The 9,829-nt window shown below is 42.8% G+C and overlaps 1 long non-coding RNA gene across 1 annotated transcript; it reads left to right on the top strand.

Annotated features, from left to right (window-relative positions):
• The first annotated feature begins 4,669 nt into the window (after nucleotides 1–4,669).
• Nucleotides 4,670–9,627, top strand: LOC146579864 (uncharacterized). Its single transcript, XR_014890874.1, has 5 exons — nucleotides 4,670–4,909; nucleotides 5,922–5,981; nucleotides 6,344–6,403; nucleotides 6,551–6,616; nucleotides 6,753–9,627. It is a non-coding gene; the product is annotated as an uncharacterized LOC146579864 (long non-coding RNA).
• The last annotated feature ends 202 nt before the right edge of the window (nucleotides 9,628–9,829 follow it).

Below are 9,829 nucleotides of genomic sequence, written 5' to 3'. Positions count from 1 at the left end.
CAACAATCATATGACCCCCTATGAGCAAGCACTTTGGCAACAGTGGGAAGGAAAAACTCCCTTTTAACAGGAAGAAACCTCCGGCAGAACCAGGCTCAGGGAGGGGCGGCCATCTGCTGCGACCGGTTGGGGTGAGAGAAGGAAGACAGGATAAAAGACATGCTGTGGAAGAGAGACAGAGGTTAATAACGGATATGATTCAATGCAGAGAGGTCTGTTAATACATAGTGAGCGAGAAAGGTGACTGGAAAGGAAAAACTCAATGCATCATGGGAATCCCCCGGCAGCCTATGTCTATTGCAGCATAACTAAGGGAGGATTCAGGGTCACCTGGTCCAGCCCTGTAATAATGAATTACAGTAGTCCAGCCTGGAAGTAATAAATGCATGAACTAGTTTTTCAGTGTCACTCTGAGACAGGATATTTCTAATTTTAGAGATGTTGCGCAAATGGAAGAACGCAGTCTTACATATTTGTTTAATATGTGCATTGAAGGACATGTCCTGGTCAAAAATGACTCCAAGGTTCCTCACAGCGTTACTGGAGGCCAAGGTAATGCCATCCAGAGTAAGAATCTGGTTAGATACCATATTTCTAGGCTTTTCAGGGCCGAGTACAATAACCTCAGTTTTATCTGAATTAAGAAGCAGAAAGTTAGCGGCCATCCAGGTCTTTATGTCTGTAAGACATTCCTGCAATTTAACTAATTGGTGTGTGTTATCTGGCTTCATGGACAGATAGAGCTGGGTGTCATCTGCATAGCAGTGAAAATGTATGCTATGTCTTCTAATGATACTGCCTAAGGGAAGCATGTATAGTGTAAACAGAATTGGTCCTAGCACTGAACCCTGTGGAACTCCATAATTAACCTCAGTGTGTGAAGAGGACTCTCCATTTACATGAACAAATTGGAGTCTATTAGATAGATATGATACAAACCACTGCAGTGCAGTACCTGGATTAGTCCTATCGGAATGAGCCGTAGCCGCTCTGGTCAGTTGGCGACCAATCTCTGAACGACTGATCGTGGCAAGATTTATATCTGCCCATGCGAAAACCACTGTGATTCAAGTTTATGCTCCGACCGAGGACGCTGATGATATGGACAAGAAAGCCTTCTACGACGAGCTTCAAACTGTTCTGGACGAGGTGCACCGGCATGACCTCGTCATACTCATGGGCGACTTCAACACACAGATTGGACCTGATCGAAATGGCTTTGAGCAGGTGATTGGCCCACATGGATCGTCCGCGAATAAAAATGACAATGGCCTGCGATTGACTAGTTTCTGTGCGGCAAACAATCTCTGCGTCGGGAACTCATACTTTCGTCACAAGCATATTCACAAGAAGACGTGGAGAAGCCCGGATGGTCTAACAGCAAATGAGATCGACTACATTTGCATATTGAGGCAATGGAGGTCAGCTACTGCTGACGTAGTCACTCGACACGGCGCGGATGTTGGTCTGACCACTATCTTGTTATGGCAAAGATCCAGTTGCGGCTCAAACGAACAAGACAAGATGCTCGCCGCGTATGCTCTTTCGATGTTGCCAAGCTCAAGGATTGCGATTTCCGCGACCGATATAACGTTGAGATCTGAAATCGCTTTGCCATTTTTGGAAGAAGTCGAAGATCTGGAGGCACACTGGGAGTGTCTTCAAATTGCTGTGGCGGCCAGCTGCTGAGAAGGCCATCGGGTGGCGAAGAGGTACCTTCAAGGAACGTTGGATCCAAGATCAAACATGGCAGCTAATCGATGAACGACGAAGAGCAAATATCGCCCGGGATCAGACGACATCAAATGAACAACAGCAAGCCACAGAGGAGCGGTACCGACGCCTTGATCGGCAGGTGAAGCGAAGCTGTCGAAGGGATAAACGCGAAGGGGTCGAGCGGAAAGCAGAGGAGGCACAGGAAGCTGCTGATCGGAATGATACGAGAATGCTATACAGGATCGTGCGTGACCTCACTGGCACCTTTTCGGGTCAAGGAGTGCCAATTAAAAGCACAGATGGCAGACCTCTCGTCACGCAGGAAGACCAAGATAAGCGCTGGGTAGAACATTTCAAAGACCTCCTGAATCAACCCCAGACACGCCCTAGTTGGACAATGAGTTAGCCAAAAATGATGAACTCGTTGACACTGACCCCTTCACTATGGACGAGACAAAGGCGGCAATTAAGTCTCTCAAGAGTGGAAAGGCAGCTGGCGCCAACGAAATCACCGCGGAACTCCTGAAGTACGCGGACCCCGTTCTGGTCAGAGCTTTGACAACTCTGGTCAACAAATGCTGGGAAAGAGGCGAAGTACCCGGCGACTGGACAAGAGGTACCATCGTGAAACTCCCAAAGAAGGGTGATCTGTCAAACTGCAATAATTGGCGTGGCATCACCCTTCTCTCCATCCCAGGGAAGGTGTTCGGAAAGGTATTACTTCGGCGACTATTGAGAACGGTGGACGAACGGTTACGCGAGGAGCAGGCGGGTTTTAGAAGTGGAAGGTCCTGCATTGAACAAATATTCGCGCTGAGATCAATTATTGAGCAGAGCCTCGAATTCCAGCAAAGGCTATGCGTGAACTTTGTTGACTTTATAAAGGCTTTTGATAGCCTTAATCGAGACACGCTCTGGAAAATCATCAAGTCTTACGGCATACCCGACCGCTTCATTTCCGCGTTCCAAGCGTTGTACCGCAGCTCTAGTTGTTGCGTCCGAACAGACAAAGGCATCACGGAATATTTTAACATCGATACTGGTGTGCGACAAGGCTGCGTCCTATCGCCATTCCTCTTCAACATCGCCATTGACCATGTCATGCGCCGAGCAATTGGACCGAACACGATGGGCATCGCCGGACGTGATCCCCTGCAGCAGTTCACAGATTTGGACTTTGCGGACGATATAGCCTTACTTGCACCAACACTCCGGGCTCTTCAGAAAACAACCTCATCTTTGGAAAGAGAAGCAGCACCAATAGGACTCAGGATCAGCGGTGAGAAGTCGAAGATTATGCGAGTTGGTTACGCTACACCATCAAACACAGCGGTAACTGTGAAGCAGCAGCAGCAACTAGAAGAGGTGGACAGGTTCATGTATCTGGGTTGCACTTTTAGCAGTGACGGGGACGTGGAGCATGACGGAATTGGGAAAGCATGGGCAGCCTTTCAACGATTACGACCCATATGGATGACAACCACACTGCCTTTATCAACCAAGTTGTGGCTCCTGAAGACCATCATAAAACGGACAGCACTGTATGCAGCGGAGACTTGGAAATCAACTGCAAAGATCAACCGCCAACTTGACGTTTTCCAACAACGTTGTCTTCGACGGCTGCTCAAGATCACATATCGGGATCGCGTTACCAATGAAGAAGTATATCGTCGTGCGGGAGTAGAGCCGCTCCATGTCCTATGTTGATAATCTGTATAAATACATCTAATTAAAACCTGGTATTATTACAGCAGCACCTGAGCTTGAAAGCTCTTCATTTCTCACTCCTTTGATCGTTGGACTCGTTTGTGGAATTTTACTGATTCTTCTTCTTCTGCTGTTGTGTCGCTTCAAACAGTCAAAGGGTGAGACCATTATCAATCTGATATTAAACTGAATATGATGTAAATAATAAAATTCACAGATGTATCCTAAACACTCCATGTAATATTTCTGCACCAGAACAATTTACTATATATTCATTACAGATTCATTCTTTGTCAGGTTGGTTCAAATCTCCCCTCTCCAGTAGTAGAACTGCATCCCTTGTTTCTTATTAAATCTACAGGGTTACTACTTCCACGGGTTTCTACCAGGACTCGGAGCACAAATCAGAGCTCTGCAATGAATCACATGATCAAGGATGAAGCTCAACACAGTCAGCATGTTTCTACTCTCCAAAGTCAGCCTGATCCATGACAAGTTTTATTGTTGCTTTATTTATTCATTTATTTACTGAACATTTTTAAACTCAAAGTCCAATATATTTGTTTCGAGTTTGCTGATTTAATAATCAAATCTATACATTAGAACTTCAATTTTTAATCTAACATTGGCTTGTTTTGTAGGTGATTCTTGTGTTTATGAATCAATCAAAGACCACGATGACACAAAAAATGGTAATGTAGACACAGTAGCACAGAAGTATGTAGACCATAGGTGTCAAACTCTGGCCCGCGGGCCAAATTTGGCCTAATTACATTTGGCCCGCGAAGCCATACCAAATTACTATTACAGCTGGCCTACTGGTATTATACAGCTAATATATATATTGTTTAGCATTAAGCTTTGCTTGTTCCATATTCAGTTTTTCAGCAAAACTTGTTTGAGTCCATAAGAAAAGATTCATTCTTAAATCTGGAGGAAGATTTTTTTTTCAATAAATATTAATGTTAGCCCGCGACTTTGTTCCAGTTTTGAATTTTGGCCCACTGTGTATTTGAGTTTGACACCCCTGATGTAGACTGTGTGATTTAAGGTTTAAGAAATCAGCTGCACACCACACAGCTAAGAAAACAAAAGAAGCTGAACACTTGGTCCTTCCAGTGTGACACAAAGTCAGTTCAACTTTGAGGTCATCAACATACAGAAAAAAAATACAAACTTCAGGCACAGCTGGGGGCCGGCGGAGCTCATGGGCGTGTCACTGCAACTCCCCCTAGCTTCTGCTCCGCGGCTGCTGAGTGAACCCTCATCTGGGACTCTCCTCAGCTCTTACTGGAACAGTGGCGCGGCTGCCCCTCTGTTGGTCTTCCATGGTCTCTTGTGTTCTGGGGGCCTCTGGATGTCTGGAGTTTTGATCTCCTCCATACCCGCTTCACACCCTGGAGGACGGGGCTGTGGCCCCCCCACACTCCCTAGCAGATCGTTACATGGAGAAACCTTTGGAATACAAGCGCGCTGATCCACACAGGTATGCACACGGGTGTTCACTGCTCGTAGACCCAAATTACACCTTTCTTGGCCGCTACTTCGAAGCACATCTGTCCTGCGTGCTGCACAACAACATTGAATATTTAGTATTTACTGCTGTTTACACTTAGCTAGATTAATGCGATGGTGTTGTGTTTAGTATGTTGCTTTGTTTTTTTTGCTTGTTTTCTATTTTTCTCTCAACAGGTGATCCAGGAGATTTTTTTTTTCTCCCCCCCTTTCTCACTGTCCCTCTCCCCTTCTGTTTTTCCTTTCCTTCCTCTTTCTTTCTCCCTTTCCTATCCCTCACTCATGTCTGTCCCGTCTGTAACATCTGAAAATAAAATATAATAAATAATAAAAACAAAGATCGACCAAATGGACCAATACGGCAATGCCACGATGATCCATTTGGCAAAGTAAATCTATTGGGTATCCTTGTTGGTCTTCAGACAACAATTCTGATGGCTAAAGAACCAAATGGGACAGGCAAAAGAAAAAAAAAAAAAAATACAAACATAAATTCTATTTATTTCTTCATTTTCTAAAATCTTTGGATATATGTTTTTGTTTGTTTGTTTTTTAAATTTCAGAGGTTATTGTTTTTTCTTTATTTTGGTATGTTTTTTTGTGATGAAATTACTTTTTGTTTTTCTCATGCCAGATTACGGAATAAACATTATTATTGTAATTGTAATATTTTAACCTAGAAGCATTATGTAGAATTAATTTCAGTCCTGTTGTCAACAGAGTGAGTGAAGTCTGATCCTTAAGGTTTGGATTTGAGCTTAGTGGAAGGGTCATGCTGAGCAGGGTTGAGCTGATGTGACACTGAATTGAGGGCTAACAGGTTTTCATAGAAAAGGTTTTTAAACATGACACAAACATCTCATCTTTAACAGATTTTCAATAGATTTATGTGATCAGTGTGGTGTTGGCTGACAGAGATATAAATATAATGAAAATTACCACACTTAACATTTTATCCTGATCATCTGTCCATCCTCTTTCAGATGACATTTGTTTGTATGCACAGGTCTCCCACGATAGAGCTAAAACCAAGAAAGACAACGGTGAGTAAAATAATACATACCTTTTTTTCTTGTTTTTTATTTAGCAAGCAATCAACATTGACTACACCATTATTTCATCATTTTAAGAGGGTTATAATGACATCAGTTAGATATCATTGGATCATAGGGTCACTGACCTTAATAACCAGGGTGGAGGAAGCTTGAAGTGATCTGACACTGAAATGAGATTTAACAGCAGCAGAGAAAGAAACAGGTTTTCAAACATGTCTTCAATAGAGCTTCAAAACCTCCTTCAGTCAGTTCCTGTGATGAGTTACTGTAGGTGTTAACTGACAGAAATATAAAGGAAATTAAAGCCACTCAAGTTTGTTAATGCTGCTCATCTGTCCAACCTCTTTTAGATGACAGTCTGTTGTACGCACGGGTCTATTACATTAAAGCGAAACCTAAGAGACACAAAGGTAAGTAATGTAATAAAATAAGTAACTTATTTTTTGCTTTAGGTTTTAAATGTTTTACACAAGAAGGAAAATTGTATAAATAAATCAAGTCGTCACTTTGAACAAAGAGGTACTTGAAATCACATTTGACAAACTATTTCTTTGCAGGGAAACCAGCTCCTGTAGCAGCTGATGACACCGTTTATTCTGAAGTTAAATCACAAACAGCTCTGGGTAACTGTGCAGAAATAAAATAGCTTAAATGTTGTGATTTGTTGCTGTAACGATGAACCCAAATAAGTTTTAAAGGAAGTTAATTCAGTTCTAAATCACCTTTAATGACTGAATTATGCTGCATCGTTTCTTTCAGATTAATAACAAGATCTGCAAAACCAACTGGATCAGTGACAAAACTGAGTTAATTCCATTAGAAGTAAAGAGATCATTGAAGAAAATGAGATTATGCACTGTTTTGTAAAATAAAATAAAATAACTTTAAAAACTTTCTTCCATCATAATAGCACCAAATGATGATCTGGCTTTGAGACCAGGATGCTTTTTAGACATGAATATTCATTAAACTGTAAGTGTTATTACATGTAATTGTTCAATAAATTAATTACAAATAAAACAACACTTGGAAATGAAAATCATCAACCTACAGAGGGCTAAATGCAAAGACACATCAAAGTGACAACATAATGCAGCAGGTTTTTTTTTAACCATGTTTTTTAAAGAAAGAGAATAATCTGTTTACTGTTTCTCTCATATGATGACTGTGTGGCAGACAGAGCAGGACCTTAAATGCAGAACATGGTAATAAACTTTAAAAAAAAATCTTGATTTTATTCTCTGTGACTCACAGAACAAATTTAAATAGATAAGACAGAAGACACACAACCAAAGAGGGTCGAATGCGGCAAGAAACAAGGCGAGACTCAAACAACAAATGCATAAAAGGTAACATAGGAAGAGGAAACAGGTGGAAGAACAGCTGGGACTAACTGGGGAAATGATGGGGAAAGTAAAGCTGACCACTAACATATAAGAAAAAGGTTACCAAAAGAAAACAGGGAGTAACGAACACCTACCACAGAGACAAAGACTTAACAAGGTATGTGAAACACACTCTCAAAAGTGGAGTACGAGGATTTAACATCTATATGTTTATCTATATACTATTCTCCAAATAATTAATCATGCTTAATTCTAATTGAAGTATGACCCTAATTAATAGGATGAACAAGAAAACCTAGTTTGATCAATGAAAATTGTTTTAATGTCTGGATTTTGCCTGCACTGGCATCATTCACCTCCAACCTCAACATATTAGTCTCTGTGTGTGAGACTGGCTGCAGGAATGTGGTGAAGATAAGATTGTGGAAGTCTGTGGCCTGTCATCATGTGTGAGTGTTAAGTAGGTTGGTGATAGTTAATCATGCTTATTACTAATCAGAACCAATATAAAGGGTCTTTCTGGAGGTGTCTGGCTGAATCCATGACACAGAAGAAAGATTAAACTGAAGCAGAACATAAACAAACTATGACCAACAACTAAACTATAGCCTGATGGTGTAAAGACAAAAACATTACATGGTATCATAAATGTATGAAGCAAAAATTAGGCCCAATTACTCAGGATACTGAAGAATATGAATCTTGGTCTATAACTTAAAGCTGGGTCTAAAGACGCAGCACCATGACAGTCCCTGATCTCCTGCTATGTTACGTTTTCTGTGCAGCCTTAGTCAGCCTAAGAAGTGTGATTTCACCAGAACTGCTGTAATAAGTGCAGGAATCACCCCGAGTTATGATCAAATTCTAATAGTAGGTGATTTTAATATCCATGTATGCTAGAGGGTGTGGGGGGCCACAGCCCCGTCCTCCAGGGCATGAAGCAGGTGTGGAGGAGATCAAAACTCCAGACATCCAGAGGCCCCCAGAACACAAGAAACCAAGGAAGACCAACAGAGGGGCAGCTGCGCCACTGTCCCAGAAAGAGCTGAGGAGAGTCCCAGATGAGGGCTCACTCAGCAGCCGCGGAGCAGAAGCCAGGGGGAGTTGCAGTGACGCGCCCGTGAGCTCCGCCGGCAGCCAGCTGCGCCTGAGTGACCGAGCCCCAGGCCGAGAGGCCGGGGGCACCCCACCTCCGAAGTGGCCCGAGCGAGCCCCAGGCTCCAGGCCCCGATCAGCGGCCGCCAAGGAGTGAGCCGGTGTGTACCTGGACGCCCATCCCCGGACACAAAGAACCACGGTGGCACAGTGGTTAGCACTGTTGCCGCACAACAAGAAGGTCCTGAGTTCAATTCCACCATCAGGCCGGGGTCTTTCTGTGTGGAGTTTGCATGTTCTCCCCGTGTTTGCGTGGGTTCCCTCCGGGTACTCCGGCTTCCTCCCACCGTCCAAAGACATGCAGCTTGTGGGGATAGGTTAATTGGATGATCCAAATTGTCACTAGGTGTGAATGTGAGTGTGAATGGTTGTCTGTCCCTGTGTGTTGGCCCTGCGACAGACTGGCGACCTGTCCAGGGTGTACCCCGCCCTTCGCCCTATGACAGCTGGGATAGGCTCCAGCCGCGACCCTGAAAAGGATAAGCGAATGGATGGATGGAACCTTTTAAAAAAACAAAAAACAAGCGCGTCCATGCTCACAGGTGTACACACCCACAAACTACACCCTTTTTGGCTCCTACCTCAAAGCACACTGTGTTCTGTTGATCTTATGTGCTGCACAATAATGTTTAACATTTAGTATTTACTGTCATATTCCCATATATCATTGTGATGTTGTTTATTCTATTACTCTTGTTCTCTTCTGCTTGCTTTCTTTTTTCTTTCTCAGCAGGTGACCCAGGTGATTGATATATGCATTTTTTTTCTCTGCCCGTTCTGTTGGTTTTTGTCTTTTGCCCTTCTCCCCCGTCCCTCTTCTCAGCTGTTTCTCTTTCCCTCTTTCTTTCTCCCCTTCTTTCCCCCAGTCAAGTCTGTCCCGTATTCAGTAAGTGAAAATAAAATAAACAATAAAAGGTGAATCAAATGGACCATTAAGGCAAGGCTGGGATGGTCAGTTTGGTAAAGTAAATCCGTTGGGCATCTTTCTTTGCCTTTAGACAACAATTCTGAGGGCAAAAGAGCCAAACGGGACAGACCAAAAAAAAAAAAAAAAAAAAAAAATATCCATGTATGCTGCCCCCACAATCAGCTGGCTAAAGACTTTTTAAATTTGATTGACTCTTTTAGCCTCATCCAGCATGTATTGGATCCAACACATGTACAGGGCCACACGTTGGACCTCGTGTTGTCTTTTGGATTACCAATTTTTAATTTGGAAATAAGTGATGCAATCTTTTCCGACCACTGTCTATTAGTGTTTAATATACTTTTATCTCATTTCCATCTTAAACCTACATCCTCAACACGATGGTATCGTGTTTTTAAACCAACTTC

Source organism: Mchenga conophoros, linkage group LG3 (assembly GCF_057382185.1).
Source record: "Mchenga conophoros isolate Kocher_MC1m ecotype Shallow Benthic linkage group LG3, M_conophoros_male_GT1.1, whole genome shotgun sequence".
Lineage (NCBI taxonomy): Eukaryota > Metazoa > Chordata > Actinopteri > Cichliformes > Cichlidae > Mchenga > Mchenga conophoros.
Note: the sequence above shows the minus strand (reverse complement) of the source record. Positions and strands in the feature narration are given on the sequence as shown.